Genomic DNA, 20,433 nt, shown 5'->3' on the forward strand with positions numbered 1-20,433 from the left:
AAACGGAAACTACTTCAAAATTAAATATCTCAGTTAATTTTTATCTGGTTTGAACGAGCCTTCTTTTATATTGTAGGTAGTAAATAGCTCATTAAAATAACAAACCTATAACGTATATGTTTTCAAACGATAAGGAAGTTTTAGCATAACTTGACAAGGAAAGGGCAAAATTCCTACATTTTTGAAGTTTAAATGGGTGTAAATTCCTTAAAAGTGATTTATTCAAATCTTGTGCACTTAAAATTAAAGTTCGATGTTTTTAGAGTTCAAATAATTTTACACAAATGATCTACGACTTTTTGTTTCTGAACTACGTCCAAAATTCGGAACTAAAACCATATCGGCTGGCCGCCATCTTTGTCCGCCATTTTGAGGATGACGCACACAAGCGATTTTCCGCAATTTTTAGTATGTTGTTATATATAACTTGAAAAACCATTCCTGAAATTTTCAGCTTTTTATAAATTGTTTGAGCTCAGCCTCATTTTTGACCCTTTATTTACTGGGCTAAAAGAAGTTTATGTATAAAATATTTTACTACTTCATTTTAATTTGATGTAAAACTTGTTATTTCAGATCTACACTAATCGTTCAGGAGATTATTCACCCACTCCTAATGACTCATAAAAGATGCTTGTGACGCTACATCGATCATTTCTCTGCTAAACAAGTAAGATTTTTTTTATTAAGAGGCCTCATCACTGCGAAATTCAAGTACCGCTAATTTTACAGTAATTATGCGATATCTTCAAATAGATAAAAGATAATCGAAAAGTGGAACAAGGCCTCCCTAGACAATATTATTTTGCGTGAGATACCGTTATCACGACTCATTTATCTGCTTTCGATTTCCAGCCATTTAGAAAATAAGCATTTATTTTCGCGTTTCTAAATAAATGCAAACGGAAAGCTACTAGGTGACTCGTGATAACGGTACATCATACAAAATAATATTGTCTAGGGAGGTCTTGATCCAATTTTTGATTATATTTTATCTATTTGATGATATCACATAATGACTGTAAAATTAGCGGTATTTTAATTTCGCAGTGATAGGAAATCTTAAGAAATTGAACAAACATAGGTCGAGTTACAAAGTTCTTTTGGAGGGGAGTATGAGCCCGTTGGACATTCCGCGTGGGTGCTTCAAACGGTTTGGCAGCAGTGGCGGATTTAGAAGGTTAAATCTGGGGGGAGGAACAGCCAGACTCCAGACTATAATAGGTATATCTTGAGTTTACTATAAACTTTCAAAAATATATAAATAATAGCTTCAATAATTTTTGTCACTTGAAAAACTTGGGGGGGGGGGGCGTAGGCCCCCCCGGTCCTGGCCTAGATCCACCATTGTTTGGCAGGACATAGACTATCGGCTTGATGTGTGCTGTGTTTCGCGCTAAGTTCTCACATAGAACACTTGTAATATCTTTAAAGAAAACTTTCATAGTATCATATTCACGGAGAAAATAAATGTCGACTGAAAGCAGGGAATTCGTGTTACTATTCGGTTCAAAATCTCTTGTTGTCGCGAATTCTGTCGAGGAATTGGAAGCTTAAAATATATAAAACAATAATCATGCCTGTTGTCCTGTATGGCTGCGAAACATGGTCACTTACTCTGAGGGAAGAACATAGACTGAAAGTATTTGAGAACAAGATCCTGAGAAGAATATTTGGACCCAAGAGGAACGGGAATGGGAAATGGCGGAAACTTCATAACGAGGGACTACATAATTTATATGGTTTACCCAACATTGTTAGGGTCGTCAAGTCTAGGAGGCTTAGGTGGGCGGGTCATGTAGCTAGAATGGAAGAAAGTAGAAACGCTTTCAAAGTCTTGACTGGAAGACCAATCGGAAAACGACCATTAGGAAGACCTAGGCGCAGATGGGAGGGCAATATTAAGATGGATCTCGCAGAGATTAGATACAAAGTAGAAACTGGATGCAGTTAGCTAAGGATAGAAGTCAGTGGAGAGCTTTTGTGAACGCGGTATTAAACCTCCGGGTTCCATAGGCCAGTTAGTTAGTTAGTTAGTTAGTTTTAGCACATGTCTTGCAATAGCATATGTTTATTGGACCTCACAGAATAAATTTAACTTACTCTGTATATGCTGACATGTGATTAAATACTACTGGAACTACTTCTCAGCACGTGAGAAATTCAAACAAAAATTCTGGTGAAAGTTACATGAATAGCGCAAGGATGGGTCTTCTTGACAACCGACAGCAGTACATGGGCGCCGACTACGTGGATGCTCCGGGGCTCCAGCACCCACACAAATTATCTTGTGGGTGCGCTGCACCCACAAAATTTTTTAGTTTGATAGGAACAATATAAAATAAATATTTCTCACTTGCCATTATCAAAAAATAATAAGAAATTAAAACATTGAGATGTAAGTTAAAATTTCTAATCTCTAAAACACAATTTTTTGGTTCAAATATGTTTATGAAAAGGCAACCAAGCATATCTTGCCCTCTTCTTTCCCTGTCTCAAGCCTGGTCAAAAGCAGATCCCACAATAATACTAATAATTTTAAAAAAATGAAACTATATTGTGAATATAATCGAGCACAGCCCATTACAACAGTGTTCATAAAACATTTTAACTAAAAGGAAATCAATCAAAAAATATCAAAACTACCCTGAAAACATATAACACGTTCTACCATTGATATGCACCCAAATAAATTTTGGAAAGTCGACGCAGTTGCAGCAGTATATCATTTCAATTCCGTGTCGTGGAATGAAATTTTAAAAATATCATATTTGAGAACCTGTTTTAAGGAGACCCAGAGAGAAAGATAATCCTTTTATTTTTTAAATCAAATATAATAAGAATGCAACGTCTGCCATCTTGAGTCCTACTTTATTTTTCGAAAAAACAACAAAATCATCTCCATTTCCTATGCATACGAAACTAAACTTGTGAATATGCATCTAGATGAAGCAAAAGTGGAAGTTTAAAATGTCAGACAGCAGTGAAGAAAAGGATCAAAATAAAAAATAATAATAATAAAAGATGAAACGAGTCCTTGAAAGGCAATCAACAATCTTTTGTTAACAGATAATGAAATTCAAAGGGTCCCTCTTGTTTCTTAGTTCGGGGGAAAAGAGATCTACGCATGTGCACGGTTTCTTTTTTTTTGTTTTTGTTTTTATATATAAAAAAAGAAAGTCTACTTTCTCTCTCTCTCTCTCTTTTTTCTTCTAATCATGATGCTGCTCGGTTCATCATCTCATCTAGATGATCTTCCAGTTCCTCTCTTGAGCTCTGATGCTTTTCTTCTTTTTTAGTATGAAATTTTACGTTCTTTTCCTGCCCTTCATTTGCTAGCTAAGCTTTTTCCACTTGAGGCTTTAAGAACTCGGATTCGAAATTTCAGTAACTAATGAAGGTAGCGGTGGTGTTCTGTTGTTTGCATTAATATCATTATTTTATCTTTGGCTGTATATTGGGGTGCAGCAATAGTGGTGATGGTGGGGACAAATATAACTCAGGAACCCCCAAACGATATACTGGTTTCCTCAAGTGGGGTTCATCTGCTATGTATTTATTTTACGTGTTTTAATACTTACAAGGGAAGGACACGAACTGACTCCGCTGAGATCCGAACGAGACGATTGTGTTTGCATTTGATATGTTATAACTAGAAATTCCCAAAGTTATACGTGCCACCGGGCGGGATATCGCGAGTTGTAACATATTTTGTAATGTAAAAGCTATTAGATGGCAGAATAGTTTGAACCGGGTGATTTCTTTGGAAACGGTTGGGTATATGGAAAGCTCGGTGAACACGTATTCTATCATTTTCAAGGGCACACTTTTTGCGGTAAAAAAAAAAAAAAGTTTGCCCCAGGTTTCCCCGCAGGGTCCCAGATGTGGTCCAACTCAAAAAGGTTTAAATGGCAAAGGGGTTAAGTAGCACATAATTTGAAATTTATTATGAAATGATAGAAGATGGAGCGAGTCTTGACTCTCAACGACAATCCTATGCAAAATTGCAGCGGGTCAAAATGTAAACAAAAACTTAATTAAAAAGTCCATGGCCACCCTTATAAATCGAAAATGGTGAGACAAATGTGAAAACAGGTAAGCACGTATGCCATCATTTTCAAAGTACAACGATCTTGTTCCAGGGCCCACTGTTCCAGGTGGGGTCCAACTCAAAAGTTTCGAAGGCAAAGGGTGTTCAGTAGTGCATCGTTTGAAAGTTATTGTGAAATGAAATATGATTTCACAATGACGGAGGGGGCTCAGTGGTAGAGCGTTCACCTCCGGTGCTTGGAGTCCCTGGTTCGATCCCAGCTCACGCCGTGTGGACTTTGTGGTGGACAAACACCATGCTCGTGAGTTTTCTCGGGGTTCTCCCGTTTCCTCCCACTTTCTTCATTCCACCATTTTATTCATTTCTCATCTTCACCGTTTCCTTTAGCCTAACCGGCATAACCGTGGGACGTAAAACAAAGATTTCATTTCATTTCATTCACAATGACGGACTAATATATGTATGATACACAGAGGATAGAAAATGAGTGAGAATAACAAAGAAAAAAGAAATAATCGAAATGGTAAATAAATAACAAAAACAATAATAATCTCCATTCTGTGATGCTACCAATCGTGAAATACCAGTATTACAAATTACAAATTTAATTTGTAATAAACAAAATAGTTTCAACATACAGTTAATAATGTTATTTAAAAAGTAGTTCACATAATACCAAAACAACATGGTACGTAATCAAATACAGTTGAGTTCGTTCCTCTAGTCTGTGCTTTAATTTATATTTTGGGGGGAAATGTTATTCTGGCAACCCTGCAATTTCTTTGGAGGCAACACTGAAAATTCTTTAGGTTCATATTTTGTGTTGTAGAATGACATTAGCTATGATTCTGGTAAGTTGCATTTTATGATCTCTTTTTCACTTATGAAAAAGAAGAAAAAGAAAAATGGTAAATTTTGTATTATTTTTTACTGTCAGACTCTTAAGAAATAGGACCTTCCTGCTATGTGATCAGTTTTATTGGACGTAGTTGTATGATTCATTGAATTATAAACGTAAATCTCTCTCTTTCTTTCAGTTTATTTATTTTTGTTTGAAGTTTTGAGAGATGCTTCAATATTCTCTTCCGTAGAACAGCAAAACTTTATATATATATATATATATATATATATATATATATATATATATATATATATATATATATTCATCCTCACGGCATTGTCAAGGCTCTATATTTGTATTTTACATTTATTATTGCAACCGGGTGTTACTGACTTCCATATACGGTAGCCCGATCATCACCCTTGTTCTTCGCGCGCACAGTCATTCGAAGAACTGAAAACGTACTCTGTACACAAACAGTTTATGGTTGTGAACTCGGAAAGCCTGGTACTTCTGCTTGTCAAGGTCAAAAAGTGGGAGAAAAAAGGATGTGTAGAATGTAAAGAGGGTGCAACAGTGACTGATGCTTGTAAGGGAACATATTCATTTGTAGTTCGTGCACATTCCGCCTGTAGCGCTACTGTGGCACGACGTATATTGTAACTGTATAACTCTTGTACACCGCTAGTAGGTCTATTCGCGTTAGTGACGACCGAAACTATGTTGTCAGCTCTGACTGCGATAAGGCACTGCCGTGCTGCTTTTCCTTCTCTTTTTTCCCCCTTTTCCATTTGTGAGACGCCAAACATGTTGTTTTTGCTTGTTGCACGCGCTGAACGGGTTTCGGCGAGCGAAGTATTTAAGAAGTTGACTACATATTCTTGTTTGCGATAGTTTTAAATTGGTTAACTGTTGAAAAATATAAGAAAATAAAGCTGTACTTGTTAAGGTATATTAGTCGAGGACGTAGCTACTGACAGTGTTGATTACAGATTTTCTCGAGGAAGAATTTAATTACAGTAGAGGTGAAAAGGAGACGTCCATTTAGACAGCCCCCCCCCCCCTTATCAGACTCAATCGGAAATGGTCTCAATCGTTTGCACACAAATGTGCAGGCGAAATTTTCGTTTGTACACAATTAAGGGCGCCGTCAGAACGAAAACAAAGTGGGGGCTGTCTAAATGGTAGCCCCCCACCAACAAGTCCTATTCAAGCACAAATTCTCGCAATCATTTGTACATCGTTTCTACAGAAATGTGAAGGCGAAATTTTCGTTTGTACACAATCAGGGGCGCCGTCAGAACGAAACCAAAGTGGGGGCTGTCCAAATGGTAGCCCCTCCCACCATGTCCAGTTGAATCACAAATTGTCGCAATCGTGTGTACTTCGTTTGTACAGAAATGTGCAGGCGAAATTTTCGTTTGTACACAATTAGGGGCGCCGCCAGAACAGAAAAAATGGGGGCTGTCTAAGTGGTAGCCCCCGACCATGTCCTATTCAATCACAAATTGTCGCAATAGTTTGTACTTCGTTTGTACAGAAATGTGCAGGCGAAATGTATGTTCGCACGCAATTAGGGGCGCCGCCAGAAGGAAAAAAATTGGGGGCTGTCTAAGTGGTAGCCCCCGACCATGTCCTATTCAATCACAAATTGTCGCAATAGTTTGTACTTCGTTTGTACAGAAATGTGCACGCGAAATTTTTGTTTGTATATAATTAAGGGCGCCGCCAGAACAGAAAAAAATGGGGGCTGTCTAAGTGGTAGCCCCCCACCATGTCCAATTCAATCACAAGTTGTCGCATTCGTTTGTGCATCGTTTGTACAGAAATATGCAGGCAAAATTTTCGTTTGTATACAATTAGGGGCGAGCTCAGAACGAAAACAAAGGGGGGGCTGTCTAAGTGGTAGCCCCCCACCATGTCCAATTCAATCACAAATTGTCACAATCGTTTCTATATCGTTTGTACAGAAATGTGCAGGCTAAATTATTGTTTGTACATAATTAAGGGCGCCGCCAGAACGAAAACAAAGTGGGGGCTGTTTAAGTGATAGCCCCCCACCATGTCCAATTCAGTCACAAATTGTCGCAATCGTTTGTACATCGTTTGTACAGAAATGTGCATGCAAAATTTTCGTTTGTACATAATTAGGGGCGCCGCCAGGGCGAAAACAAAGTGGGGGGCTTTCTAAGTGATAGCCCAATCACCATGTTCAATTCAATTACAAATTGCCGCAATCGTTTGTACATCGTTTGTACAGAAATATGCAGGCAAAATTTTCGTTTGTACACAATTAGGGGCGACCTCAGAACGAAAACAAAGGGGGGGGTCTGTCTAAATGGTAGCCCTCCCACCATGTGCAATTGAATCACAAATTGTCGCAATCGTTTGAATATAGTTATAAAGAAATGTGCAGGTGAGATTTTCGTTTGTACACAATTAGGGGCGCCGCCAGAACGAAAACAAAGTGGGGGGCTGTCTAAATGTTAGCCCTCCCACCGTGTTCAATTCAACCACAAACTGTCGCACTTGTTTGTACGCCTTTGTACATAAATGTGCAGCTGAAATTTTCGTTTGCACATAAATGTGGCCCCGCCAAAACGATAACAAACTATGGGCTCTCTAATTGATAGGCCTCCCACCATGTCGAATTCAACCACAAACTGTCGCACTTGTTTGTTACGGTTTTATACAGAAATTTGCAGGCGAAATTTTCGTTTGTACACATTTGCGGGCGCGCCAAAACGATAACAAAGTATAGGCTACCTAATTGGTAGCACCCCCTACGTCCCATTCAAAAGAAAATCATCTCAATTGTTTGCACATCGTTTGAGCAGTAATGCGCAGGCGAAATTTTTTTCTAAGCTATCAGATGCGTGGACAGAACGAAAAAAAAGGGGAGTTGTCTAAGTGCTAGCCCCACCAGTTGTGTTCGATTGAACCACAAATTGTCGCGATCGTTTATACATCGTTTGTGCAGAAATGTGCAGGTAAAATTTTCGTTTGTATTAAATAATATACGGATGTGAGTATTTTTAATATCTGCGATCAACATTAACCGGTTTGGATAACGGTTGATGAGTTTGAAAATGGTTCCTATTGCACTAGTTGAAAAAAAATTCTTTTTCTCTGGCACACGGAAGAAAATGTCTGATTCTAATAGAACTTTTCACGTAGAATTCGAATCTGCAATCAGTTTTTCTCCATCACCCTCAGTTTTCCCGTGACAGAGGTGTTTTCGAAAAATTTCCCCTCAAATTTCTGTTCTTTTTCTTTTTTTCTTTTTTTAAAACCATTTTCATACTTGTAGCTTGGGTACCTTAGGTATATAAACGCACAAATTATATTGTATGTTAGCCTGATTTATACTTAGTAAGCCCTCTAAGTTTCATAAGAATAGCATTATTCTATCTAGAGAAATAAACATATTTATATAAAAAATATGCTATGTGTACTGTTCATTTTACAATATTCATTAGTGCAGATAAAATCACATATTACTTCCACGAAAATTACAATATAAGCACGGTTTATATCTTATTGGATTTGAAATAAAACATATTTTCAATGATGTATACACCGTGTCACCATTTTATATCTACTTAATAAATAATACAAAAGAAGTGAGTGGTATCTTCTTAATAAATGGACACTTACTTACCTCAACTAATATGTTTTAGTTGTCGACTTTCTTCTGTGTTTGGTTTCTGGAACATCTCTTAAGTGTCCAACAGTAATCAGCTAGCATTTTTGAACTACACTGTCACTGGTACCTCTTCTCCATGGAGGAAATGTCCTGATGAAAATGTTCCCCATACTCATCACTAACAGCACCAAGCTTTTCAGGAAAGAAATGCAGGTGGGAGTCTAGAAAGTGAACTTTAAGGAACATGTTGCAACCCATTTCATTGAATGATTGCCGGAAATCACTCACAATTTCACGGTAATTTGGGGCTTTCTTGTTTCCTAAAAAATCTCTGTTAAACATTTAAATGGACACCAAGCTGCTTTCTCAACCAGAGTTAAGAGATCCTCAAATTTTTGGTCACGAATCAAACATCTTATTTGGGGGTCTACAAAAATCCCTAGCGTCACTAACCCGAGGAATTTTTTCCTTGAGGTAACAAGATCCTGCATTACTTTTGTCCATTGTCCTAACAAAGTTTTTGAAGAGCCCCAACTTTATGTGAAGAGGAGGTAGAATTATCTAATCAGGGCTCACCAGTGAGGAATAAACAGCATTCTTCTGTCCAGGAGTTAATACATGCGTTGGCCATTCCTTCTTGATGTAATGTTCCGCTTTGTTCCTGCTGTCCCATTCGCAGAGGAAACAACAATATTTCGTATAACCAAGCTGCAAACCCATTAACAAAGAAATGACTTGTAAATCACAGCAAACGGTCCACTTGTATTTCTCATACTGATTTTTTTCTAACACTATTTCGATGTTTTCATAGGTTTCCTTCATATTAGTTGCATAAGCCAAAGGCACTGAAGGAAATTTGTTGCTATTGTGCAAAAGGACAGCCTTAAAACTAGTTTTCAAAGAGTCAATAAGCAATCTCCACTCTGTACTTATATGTGCATGTCCAAGTCTATTCATCACAGCACAGACATTATTACAATACACTAAATCATTTTCTTGAGAATAGTAGTTTTGAAACTCTGTATGAAGGTTTCGAAAAATACACACTTTAGTGTCACGATGGAGCAGATTCCAGCCTTAAGTTTAGAATCAAGAAGTTCTGTCTGTGTATTGGAGAGTTTTAAATCCAGTATGAGGTCATTTAGTTCACCCGGAGTTATCAGATGGGAATCCAATGTAGATGTGCTTCCTACATAAGTAGGATCATCATCTTCATTTGGAACTTCAATAGTTGCCTCAAGTACGTAATCCTCATTTTCCGTAAGATGAGGAGGAGGTACCGGTACAGGTAATTCTGCACTGTGTGGAACTGGCCTAATTGCTGATGCAAATTAGGGTACTGTACTGTGTGGTTAGATTTACTGCTTATTTCTTTTATCTGTGTCATACAAAAGTAGCAGTCTGAAGAATGATCTTTTGGTTCCCTCCAGATCATCGGTACTGCGAAGTTCATGTTTCGTCCACCATTTGCCCACCCAGTCAGACGTTTCACGCAAGTACAACAAATGTAGTGAGGAACCCAGTTCTTATCCTGGTCTCCTACACAGCAACCAAAATATAACTGATAACACTTCCTCACAAGTGGAGTAAAACATCGACATTGTGATTTAAATATCAGCTCCCCACATACATAACAGAAATTGTCCGGTTTATTTACACACTTCCTCGACATCTTGTATCCTGTAAGGTATCACACACATACACACACACACACACACACACACACACACAGAGGAATCTACACTCCATCAAATTCCCACAAAATCCCTCTAGACATTCCCTCATACAAAAATGGTGACATGGTGTACACATCATTGAAAACGTTTTATTGGAAGTCCAATGAGGTATAAACCGTGGTATATTGTAATTTTCGTGGAAATTATATGTGTTGAAGACCGACCCGACCCCACCCGTGACCCAAATTGACTGACCCGACCCAACAACCCGACCCGAGATGACCCGATTGGCCCGACCCAAAGTGACCCGAGTGAACCAACCCGAGGTGACTTAACCCGACAACCGACCCGAGTGACTTGAACTTACAATCTAACCAGTTTGAGAGAGCTAGAACTTTACAAAACTGCCACCAGAAAAAAAATGCTGACCAATTCTTATGCATAAATCATTGTTTCGGCTTTTTTTTACTTGTAGTATAATTATCCTCCTCCTCCTTCTCAGTGTTCTCCCATTAATAAACAGGCCAGTTTCCGTGAATTAGGTAAGAAGCTTCCATTTTTGCGATTTCCCGCTAATATCTGCCTCGCAACCCAACATAAAGTACCACCCTCCTTATTACAATCTATCAATTCTAACCTTCTTACACACTCTCGCTCTCCTGATATCACCCCCTTTACTACATCCCTCAGAATGCAATCCCTTAGCAAGATCAAAACTTGTGATCCGTCCATTTTTCGCTTCCTTATATCGTCTAATATTGCTCTCGTCTCTTGCATTTTTTCAGCATTTCCTTATTCGTTTTCCTCTCTACCCTGCTAACCTTCTTTATTTTACTCCACATCCAAATTTCCAAGGTTAAAATTTAGGCAATCAAGTTCAAAAGTCAAAATAAAATTTGACTGAGTTCTGAAGACAAGTTCTGAAGGCTAAAAGAATAAAAGTTCTGAAGACAACATTATTTTCTAGTAAGGAATGTATATAGAACTTCTTTTAATATTTTTTGCTGTGTAACAAACAACAATTTCATCACGTTAACATTCCGATTTTTCTATTTAAAAACAGCGTTGCTGTCTGATAGAATCATAAGGAACTAATTGCACTGAAATATCATTCTGTAGGGAATTACCTTTTATTTTTTCTTGATTAATTTATCTAGAAGATATTTGCAACGTTATATAAAATTAGCAAGTATTTTATTGCGGAGAAAGTCAAATCACTACTCCAGCAATAATAATAATAATAATCTGAAGGTGACCAAGAAAGTTCTGTCTCTTTGTGGAGGTCTGTGTTCAATTGGCCCTCACACCGTGAGTTGAATGCGAATGGATATAAGGTGAAGGTCAGTTGTTGGACGAGACGAGACGAGACGAGACAGAATTTTCATGAAAGGGTACGAGATGAGACAGAGCTCTTTCAATAGAAACATATGCACTTTTCCAGACGAGACTACCTTCACGACACATTTTCGAAACGAGAATGCCCCAAACCAGGTCTCGTGAGCAACACTAGTGAGTATATCCAACATACTACTTGGTTGTGGCTGTTCAGATGCACCGTGAACGTGCGTAAGGACTGAGTGAACATGGGGCCTTCACAGAGCGTCATAAGGGCTTGTTTGCTGTACGAGTTCAAATTGCTGCTCCGCGGAGCGGAAGATATGACAGGCCTTTGGTGAGGGTGTCGTGACTACGCGGAGTGGTATGACGGTATGACGGTTTAAGGACGGTGACGAAACACTCGAAGACGCACCACGTGCCGGAAGACAAACATATGTTCAAAATAAAGATCTTCGGGCAGCAATTGAGGCGAAGACAGACATGTGAGGAACTGGTACTACATTTCAGTGTGAGTGGAGAAACCATTCGGCACCACCACCATCAACTTGGGAAGCACTGCAAGTTGGGTTGATAGGTCCTACATGATTTGACTTGGAGCCAGAAAGCAACGCGAGCAGACACCTGTGTTTCTTTGGTGTCTCGTCTGAGGAAGGAGCAATTTCTGAACAGGGTGTTGACATGTGATGGGAAGTGGGTCCTGTACGAAGCTCCACGGCGCCGTCATTGTTGGTTAGCATCCCATGAACCGGTTCAAAAACAGCCCAAGCCAGCACCACGCCAGAATAAGGTTCTCCTGTGCATTTTGTGGACTGCTCGAGGTATCGTCCATCGGGAACTGCTACCAGCTGGTCAGATCATCAATGCAACTGTGTACTGTCACTGTGTACTGTCTGGATCCAGCAGTTCTGAATCGCAAAGGGGTCCTCTTGTTACAAGGCAACGCTAAGCCCCACGTGGCTAAAATGACCCAGTACATCATTCTACGCCTTGGATGGAAAACACTATTGGATCCGCCATACTCCACGGACATTGTACCGTCCGATTACCACCTGTTCCATTCCTTGGACAATCACCTTAGAGAACGCCAATTCAAACAGCTAGTAGAGGTTCAATATGCACTTGATATTTTCTTCACTTCACGTCCCACCAAGTTCGACTGCGATGGAATCCATGGCCTTCCAGAACGTTTTCAGAAGGTCGTCGAGGCTGATGGAGACGATTTTTGATATTCCAGGTACGTCTTAGGTTACATACCAATGTTCGAAGGTGTTGGTGAAAAGGCGGCGGAACTTTCTTGGGCACTCTTAAAGTTATAATAATAATAATAATAATAATAATAATAATAATAATAATAATAATAATAATAATAATAATGTGTCCTGCCCAAAGGCAGATGTTTGATCCGAAGGTCCATGGGTATTGATTCCAGCTCGTACCAAGTAAGTTTTCTGGTGGACAAACCCCATGTGCATGGGTTTTCTCGGTGTTCTCCCATTTCCTCCCACTTTCTTCATTCAACCACTTCAATTATTTCTCATCATCACTGTCTCTCTTAGCGTTGGTGCATAACGTGGGACGTTAACTAGATATTACTTTCAATTTCACTTAATGTGACATTTAACTTGACATAGAAACGCAGAAAGGAAAAAAGTCAGTAGTAATATTAATTACAATTACAATACCAATTATTTAATATAGGGTAAAATTAAAATTTTATTACTATTTCACCTTCAATTAGTCACATTTATCATTCATTCACCAACTTCGAATTGAATTCCACAACAAAGCTCTTTATAGTATTCCGTATAGAAAATAAGTGAAGAATGTGACGACCCGACCCGAGTGACCCGACACGAGCTAACCCGACTGACCCGACCCGACAACCCGACCCGTAACCCGACCCGTTTGAGAGCACTATCAGAGGGGTACTATTTACAGTACAATTTATTTTGTATGGTTTAGCATACTTTAAGGCTACCATACTTTTTGAAAACAGAAAAAACGGGACATCTTACAAATTAGTAATAAATATTGCATTTTGTATTAATTTTATCTTTCGAATTTTACTACAGTATCGCACTAGTTATACAACTTAAAATAATGTATTAATATAGTCCATACTCAGTGGCGTATTTAGAGGGAGGGCTTCCGGGCTCAAGCCCCCCACCGAAATCTTACTTACTATAGTAAAGTATATGAAATATCTTGCAGAATTTTCATATTTTCAGGCAAAGCACCCTCGGAACTTAGCAAAGCCCCTCCCGAAACAAAATCGTAAATACGCCACTAGCCATACTTAATCAACAGTGCTAAAAATTATTATAGAAGCTAGAAGCTGTTATACAATATAAACGCAATCAGTGAACATACAATATTTAGGCAAAAATTATATTTTCAATATTATTACGCATACCACCTTTACATGCTCTACATGTCTATAAAGAAAAATATCCAGATTTATGAAGTTGTTTCAAAATTTCAATAGGCTAATTTATTGTTGTTAACCTAAAATGCGAACTAAAAGAAAGCAATTTGCATAATTATTTTTCTGAAGCAGAAAAAAAATGTGTTTTCGGGGCTGGTCTGCAACGTCACAAGAATTTGTTGCCACCTCGGGGTATACATTCTTACTTTTAGTGATAAGAGTGCTACTTAGGAGGATTTAAACATTGCATGTTATATCCGGGGAAGCAGCGATTGCAATAATAATAAAGATTAGAATGAAATTGTTCCTATAGTATTGTCGGAATTGAAAGCAAAAGGAATAAGTCGATTTTATTATCTTTTCAGAAATTTTGATATGTAATTAATAATAATAATAAAGAAAAAAACAGGACAAGAAGGAAAATTTCTGCACACCGGGACAAATTTTAAGAAACCGGGGCGTATGGTAGCCTTACATACTTATTTGCATGCGGAGTGTCAGTACGGAGCCACTACGTAGCAGAGTTGAAACAAAACCTCGTAAATAGGTTGCCAACTCAGGAAAACAAAATTACCGGCACACCCTCAAAATTCTCTGTACAAATGAGAAACTGAAGACTGTATTGATCGTTATTATATTTACCAGCAATTGCCACTTGTTTAAAATTATCGAAACAGATTAATAATACTGGATATTAATCTTTATGTAACAATAGTTGATTCATAAAATGAAATTTATTCTATAAACTTCACTTCAAACAAAGGAAATTGCTTTAAAAAGTCATTTTCTACTCTCAATAAATGAATAAAATTCTTTTACAATAAAATATAAGTGTTATCAAATTTGTTATGTTAAATAAATAAAAAAAACTGCCATACGTTAAAAAAATATCGATAATGTATAATACAACGGAAATTTGTGTTTGTAAAGGCACTGTTGAAAAAATTTCGATGTTCAATGTTATATTCTGGATTGCAGATTCCAAAATACCGGTCAGAAGGGGTCTAATAAGAAGTTTGTACCGGTCACCGGCCTTAATCAAAATTACAGCAAATACCGGCCAGTTAGCAACTCTACTCGTAAATCAGAATGCTGAATGCACCAAAATACTTCACCATGCATTCTATAGTTTCTGCAAAATGAGTTTAATGAAGATGATCATATAAAACAAAATACTGTGTTATAATTTTCCCTTTAACAGTCTACTTTGTGGATTTGTTATATCTTCCACTTATCAATTTCCTGTACGAGATGAGAATAACGGTTTCTGCGCAAGATAGAAAGAAAAAAATACATTTTTCTCATAAGGATTCAGTTCACGTAAGAAATAATGAATAAGTTTAATAATAAGAGCCGAGGAGTGAAAAACTAACTCAGCAATAATGATTGTAAGTATAAATATAAATATAAAAAAACAAAAAAAAACATTTAATTCCATCATCGTTAGGATAAGATCAATATAGTGAATCACACGATAGTGTGAACAAACCAAACCACACAATAGTGTGAACAAAGTCCTGTTAGAAAAATACTCCATAAATGTGACACATTTTTTTAATGCTTCTACCATTTATACAAACCCTCACATTGTTTTCGTTCTGGCGGCGCCCCTAATAGAGTACAAACGAAAATTTCGCCTGCACATTTCTGTGCAAATGATGTACAAGCGATTGATATAATTTGTGATTGAATTGGATATGGTGGGGGCTACCATTTAGACAGCCCCACTTTGTTTTCGTTCTGGCGGCGCCATTAATTGTGTACAAACGAAAATTACGCATGCATATTTCTGTACAAACGATGTACAAACGATTACGAAAATTTGTGATTCAATTGGACATGTTGGTGGGAAGCTACCAGTTAGAGAGCCCCCAGTTTGTTTTCGTTCTGGCGGCGCCCCTAATTGTGTACAAACGAAAATTTTGCCTGAACATTTCTGTAAAAACGACGTACAAACGATTGCGACAATTTGTGATTGAATTGGACATGGTCGGGGGCTACCACTTAGACAGCCCCACTTAGTTTTCGTTCTGGCGGCGCCCCTAATTGTGTACAAACAAACATTTCGCCTGCTCGTTTCTGTACAAACGAAGTACAAACGATTCCGACAATTTGTGATTCAATTGGACATGGTGGGGAGGTATTACTTAGAAAGCACCCCACTTAGTTTTCGTTCTGGCGGCGCCCCTAATTGTGAACAAACAAACATTTCGCCTGCCCGTTTCTGTACAAACGAAGTACAAACGATTGCGATAATTTGCGATTGAATTGGACATGGTGGGGGAGGGCTACCACTTAGACAGCCCCCTTTTTTCTGTTCTGTCGGCGCCCCTAATTGTGTACAAACGAAACTTTCGCCTGCACATTTCTGTACACACGAAGTAGAAACGATTGCGATAATTTGTGATAGAATAGAACATGTTGGTGGGGGGCTACCAGTTAGACAGTCCCCACTTTGTTTTCGTTCTAGCGGCGCCCCTAATTGTGTACGAACATACATTTTGCCTGCACATTTCTGTACAAACGAAGTACAAACGATTGTGACAATTTGTGATTCAATTGGACATGATGGGGGGGGGGCTACCACTTAGACAGCCCCCACTTTGTTTTCGTTCTGGCGGCGCCCCTAAGTTTGTTCAAACAAACATTTCGCCTGCACATTTCTGTACAAACGATGCACAAACGAATGCGACAACTTGTGATTGAATTGGACATGGTGGGGGGCTACCACTTAGACAGCCCCATTTTTTTCTGTTCTGGCGGCGCCCTTAATTATGTACAAAGGAAAATTTCGCGTGCACATTTCTGTACAAACGAAGTACAAACGATTGCGACAATTTGTGATTGAATAGGACATGGTCGGGGGCTACCACTTAGACAGCCCCCAATTTTTTTCGTTCTGGCGGCGCCCCTAATTGCATGCGAACATACATTTCGCCTGCACATTTCTGTACAAATGAAGTACAAACAATTGCGACAATTTGTGATTCAATTGGACATGGTGGGGGGGGCTACCACTTAGACAGCCCCCATTTTTTTCTGTTCTGGCGGCGCCCCTAATTGTGTACAAACAAAAATTTCGCCTGCACGTTTCTGTACAAACGAAGTACAAACGATTGCTATAATTTGTGATTGAATAGGACATGGTGGGGGGGCTACCAGCTAGACAGCCCCCAATTTGTTTTCGTTCTGGCGTCGCCCCTAATAGTGTACAAACGAAAATTTGGCCTGCACATTTCTGTACAAACAATGTACAAACGATTGCGATACTTTGTGATTCAATTGGACATCGTGGGGGGAGCTACCACTCAGACAGCTCCCCACTTTGTTTTCGTTCTGGCGACGCCCCTAAGTTTGTTCAAACAAACATTTCGCCTGCACATTTCTGTACAAACGATGCACAAACGAATGCGACAACTTGTGATTGAATTGGTTTTGGGGGGGGGGGGCTACAACTTAGACAGCCCCCATTTTTTCTGTTCTGGCGGCGCCCTTAATTATGTACAAACGAAAATTTCGGGTGCACATTTCTGTACAAACGAAGTACAAACGATTGCGATAATTAGTGATTGAATAGAACATGTTGGTGGGGGGGGGGTACCAGTTAAACAGCCCCAATTTGTTTTCGTTCTGGCGGCGCCCCTAATAGTGTACAAACGAAAATTTGGCCTGTACATTTCTGTACAAACAATGTACAAACGATTGCGGCAATTTGTGATTTAATTGGACATGGTAGGGGCTACCATTTAGGGGAACTCCCTCGAGAGGAATCACTCTACTTATTTATTGCAAAAAGTAGAATTTAAAAATTCGCATTCGTCCAAAGTTATCGTGTGAAGTAACAGCCGTTTGTATGTACGTACTAATATTTATAAGTTCCACTACGCGATCCCAATTAATAGTTCATATACCCGCGCCACACACACACACACTAGCATTTGTACACACGAAAGTATACCTGGTAGTATCCACACGCTTACGCCGGAAACTAGAAACAAACACACACACACACACACAGGGACAGAGAGAGAGAAAGAGAATATCTTGTTGTACCTTTATACTGAATGCACCATTACTCACAAAATCAGTTAAAAAAGAAAAAAGAAAAAAGTTGTAAATGAAACTTTCAAAGATTGGTACCACTGCTGCGTGTCACACATAAGATTGTTCCATAATGATTGATTCGTAATATGATGTATATGGGTTTCTTAATGGTAGTATAACAAAATGCCTTCAAATTGACCACTAAATAAAAAGTGAAATTTATTTCTCAAATTTTGTAAAATCGAAGTCGGTGGGCATTATGGGAATAGTCTACAATAACAATATATGCAAATAAATATTAATATACTTCACGTTTTCCAGTGGGTGCAAGAAAGCTTCGAATAGTATTTGTTGCCAGAAGCATTAGCTGATGTAAATATATATATATATATATATTTACTCAAACATTATTTCTTCTTCAAAAGGTTAAGCCTTGTCTTTGCTGCCACAGCCTCCGATCTTCAGCAGTCTTTATCATCTCCGTGTAGGAAGAAAATCCCATCTCATTGATCATGTTTTTAAAATAGGATATTCTCATATGCCCTCTCGTCTTCTTTCCCAGAATCTTGCCTTCGAAAATATTTCGGAGAAGACCATCAAGTCTGAGTAAGTGTCCAATTAGCCTTGATTTGCGTATCTTCCATTACTTTAAGTAGTTGTCTTCCATCCTCTCTGCTTCTTGCAGTAGCTTCTTACTGCTCTTACTGTCAATTCAACTAGTTCTTGCAATCCTCTTTCGAAACCACATTTGCAGTGCTTCAAGTAGAGATATCTCATGTTTCACTAATGTGCAGGGGCGGATCCGGGACGGACTTCTGAAGTGGCAGTGGGTTGTAATACTGCTAATTAGAGCTACTTTTAAGGGCTCCTAACTCTGGGATGAATTATATTTAATATAAAATAAGAAAGTTTCCTCTTCTGGGAGAAAGCGATCGTCCCGATCGCCCCCTACGTCCGCCACTGATTCAGTCTTACACTCACATATTAAGACAGTGCATACAAATTTCTTTTCTTTTGGATTTTTTAGTGTGGATGTTAATGTGCTTGTTCATGAAAAGGTTCTTTTTTTACTTTAAAATGCGATGTTAACTAGTGCTATCTTTGTTTTGATTTAACTATGACATCTGTTGTGCTATCTTTGTTTTGATTTAACTATGACATCTGTTGTGCTATCTTTGTTTCTATTTCAGTATGACATCTGTTGTGCTATCTTTGTTTTTATTTCACTATGACATCTGTTGTGCTATTTGTTTTGATTTCACTATGACATCTGTTGTGCTATCTTTGTTTTTATTTCACTATGACATCTGTTGTGCTATCTTTGTTTTTATTTAACTATGACATCTGTTGTGCTATCTTTGTTTTTATTTCACTATGACATCTGTTGTGCTATCTTTGTTTTTATTTAACTATGACATCAGTTGTGCTATATTTGTTTTTATTTCACTATGACATCTGTTGTGCTATCTTTGTTTTTATTTCACTATGACATATGTTGTGTTATCTTTGTTTTTATTTCACTATGACACATGTTGTGCTATCTTTGTTTTTATTTAACTATGACATCTGTTGTGCTTTCTTTGTTTTTATTTCACTATGACATCTGTTGTGCTATCTTGTTTTTATTTCACTATGACATCTGTTGTGCTATCTTTGTTTTTATTTCACTATGACATGTTTTGTGCTATCTTTATTTTGATTTAACTATGACATCTGTTGTGCTACCTTCGTTTTTATTTCACTATGACATATGTTGTGCTACCTTTGCTTTCATTATCTATGACATCTGTTGTGTTATCTTTGTTTTGATTTAACTATGACATCTATTGTGCTATCTTTGTTTTGATTTAACTATGACATCTATTGTGCTATCTTTGTTTTTATTTCACTATGACATCTGTTGTGCTATCTTTGTTTTGATTTAACTATGACATATGTTGTGCTATCTTTATTTTGATTTAACTATGACATCTGTTGTGCTACCTTCGTTTTTATTTCACTATGACATATGTTGTGCTACCTTTGTTTTCATTATCTATGACATCTGTTGTGTTATCTTTGTTTTGATTTAACTATGACATCTATTGTGCTATCTTTGTTTTGATTTAACTATGACATCTATTGTGCTATCTTTGTTTTTATTTCACTATGACATCTGTTGTGCTATCTTTGTTTTGATTTCACTATGACATCTGTTGTGCTATCTTTGTTTTTATTTCACTATGACATCTGTTGTGCTATCTTTGTTTTTATTTAACTATGACATCTGTTGTGCTATCTTTGTTTTTTTAATTCACTATGATATCTGTTGTGCTCTTTGTTTTTATTTCACTATGACATCTGTTGTGCTATCTTTGTTTTGATTTCACTATGACATCTGTTGTGCTATCTTTGTTTTTATTTCACTATGAC

The sequence above is a fragment of the Thermobia domestica genome, chromosome 14, assembly GCF_964235325.1.
Source record: "Thermobia domestica chromosome 14, izTheDome1.hap1.1, whole genome shotgun sequence".
Lineage (NCBI taxonomy): Eukaryota > Metazoa > Arthropoda > Insecta > Zygentoma > Lepismatidae > Thermobia > Thermobia domestica.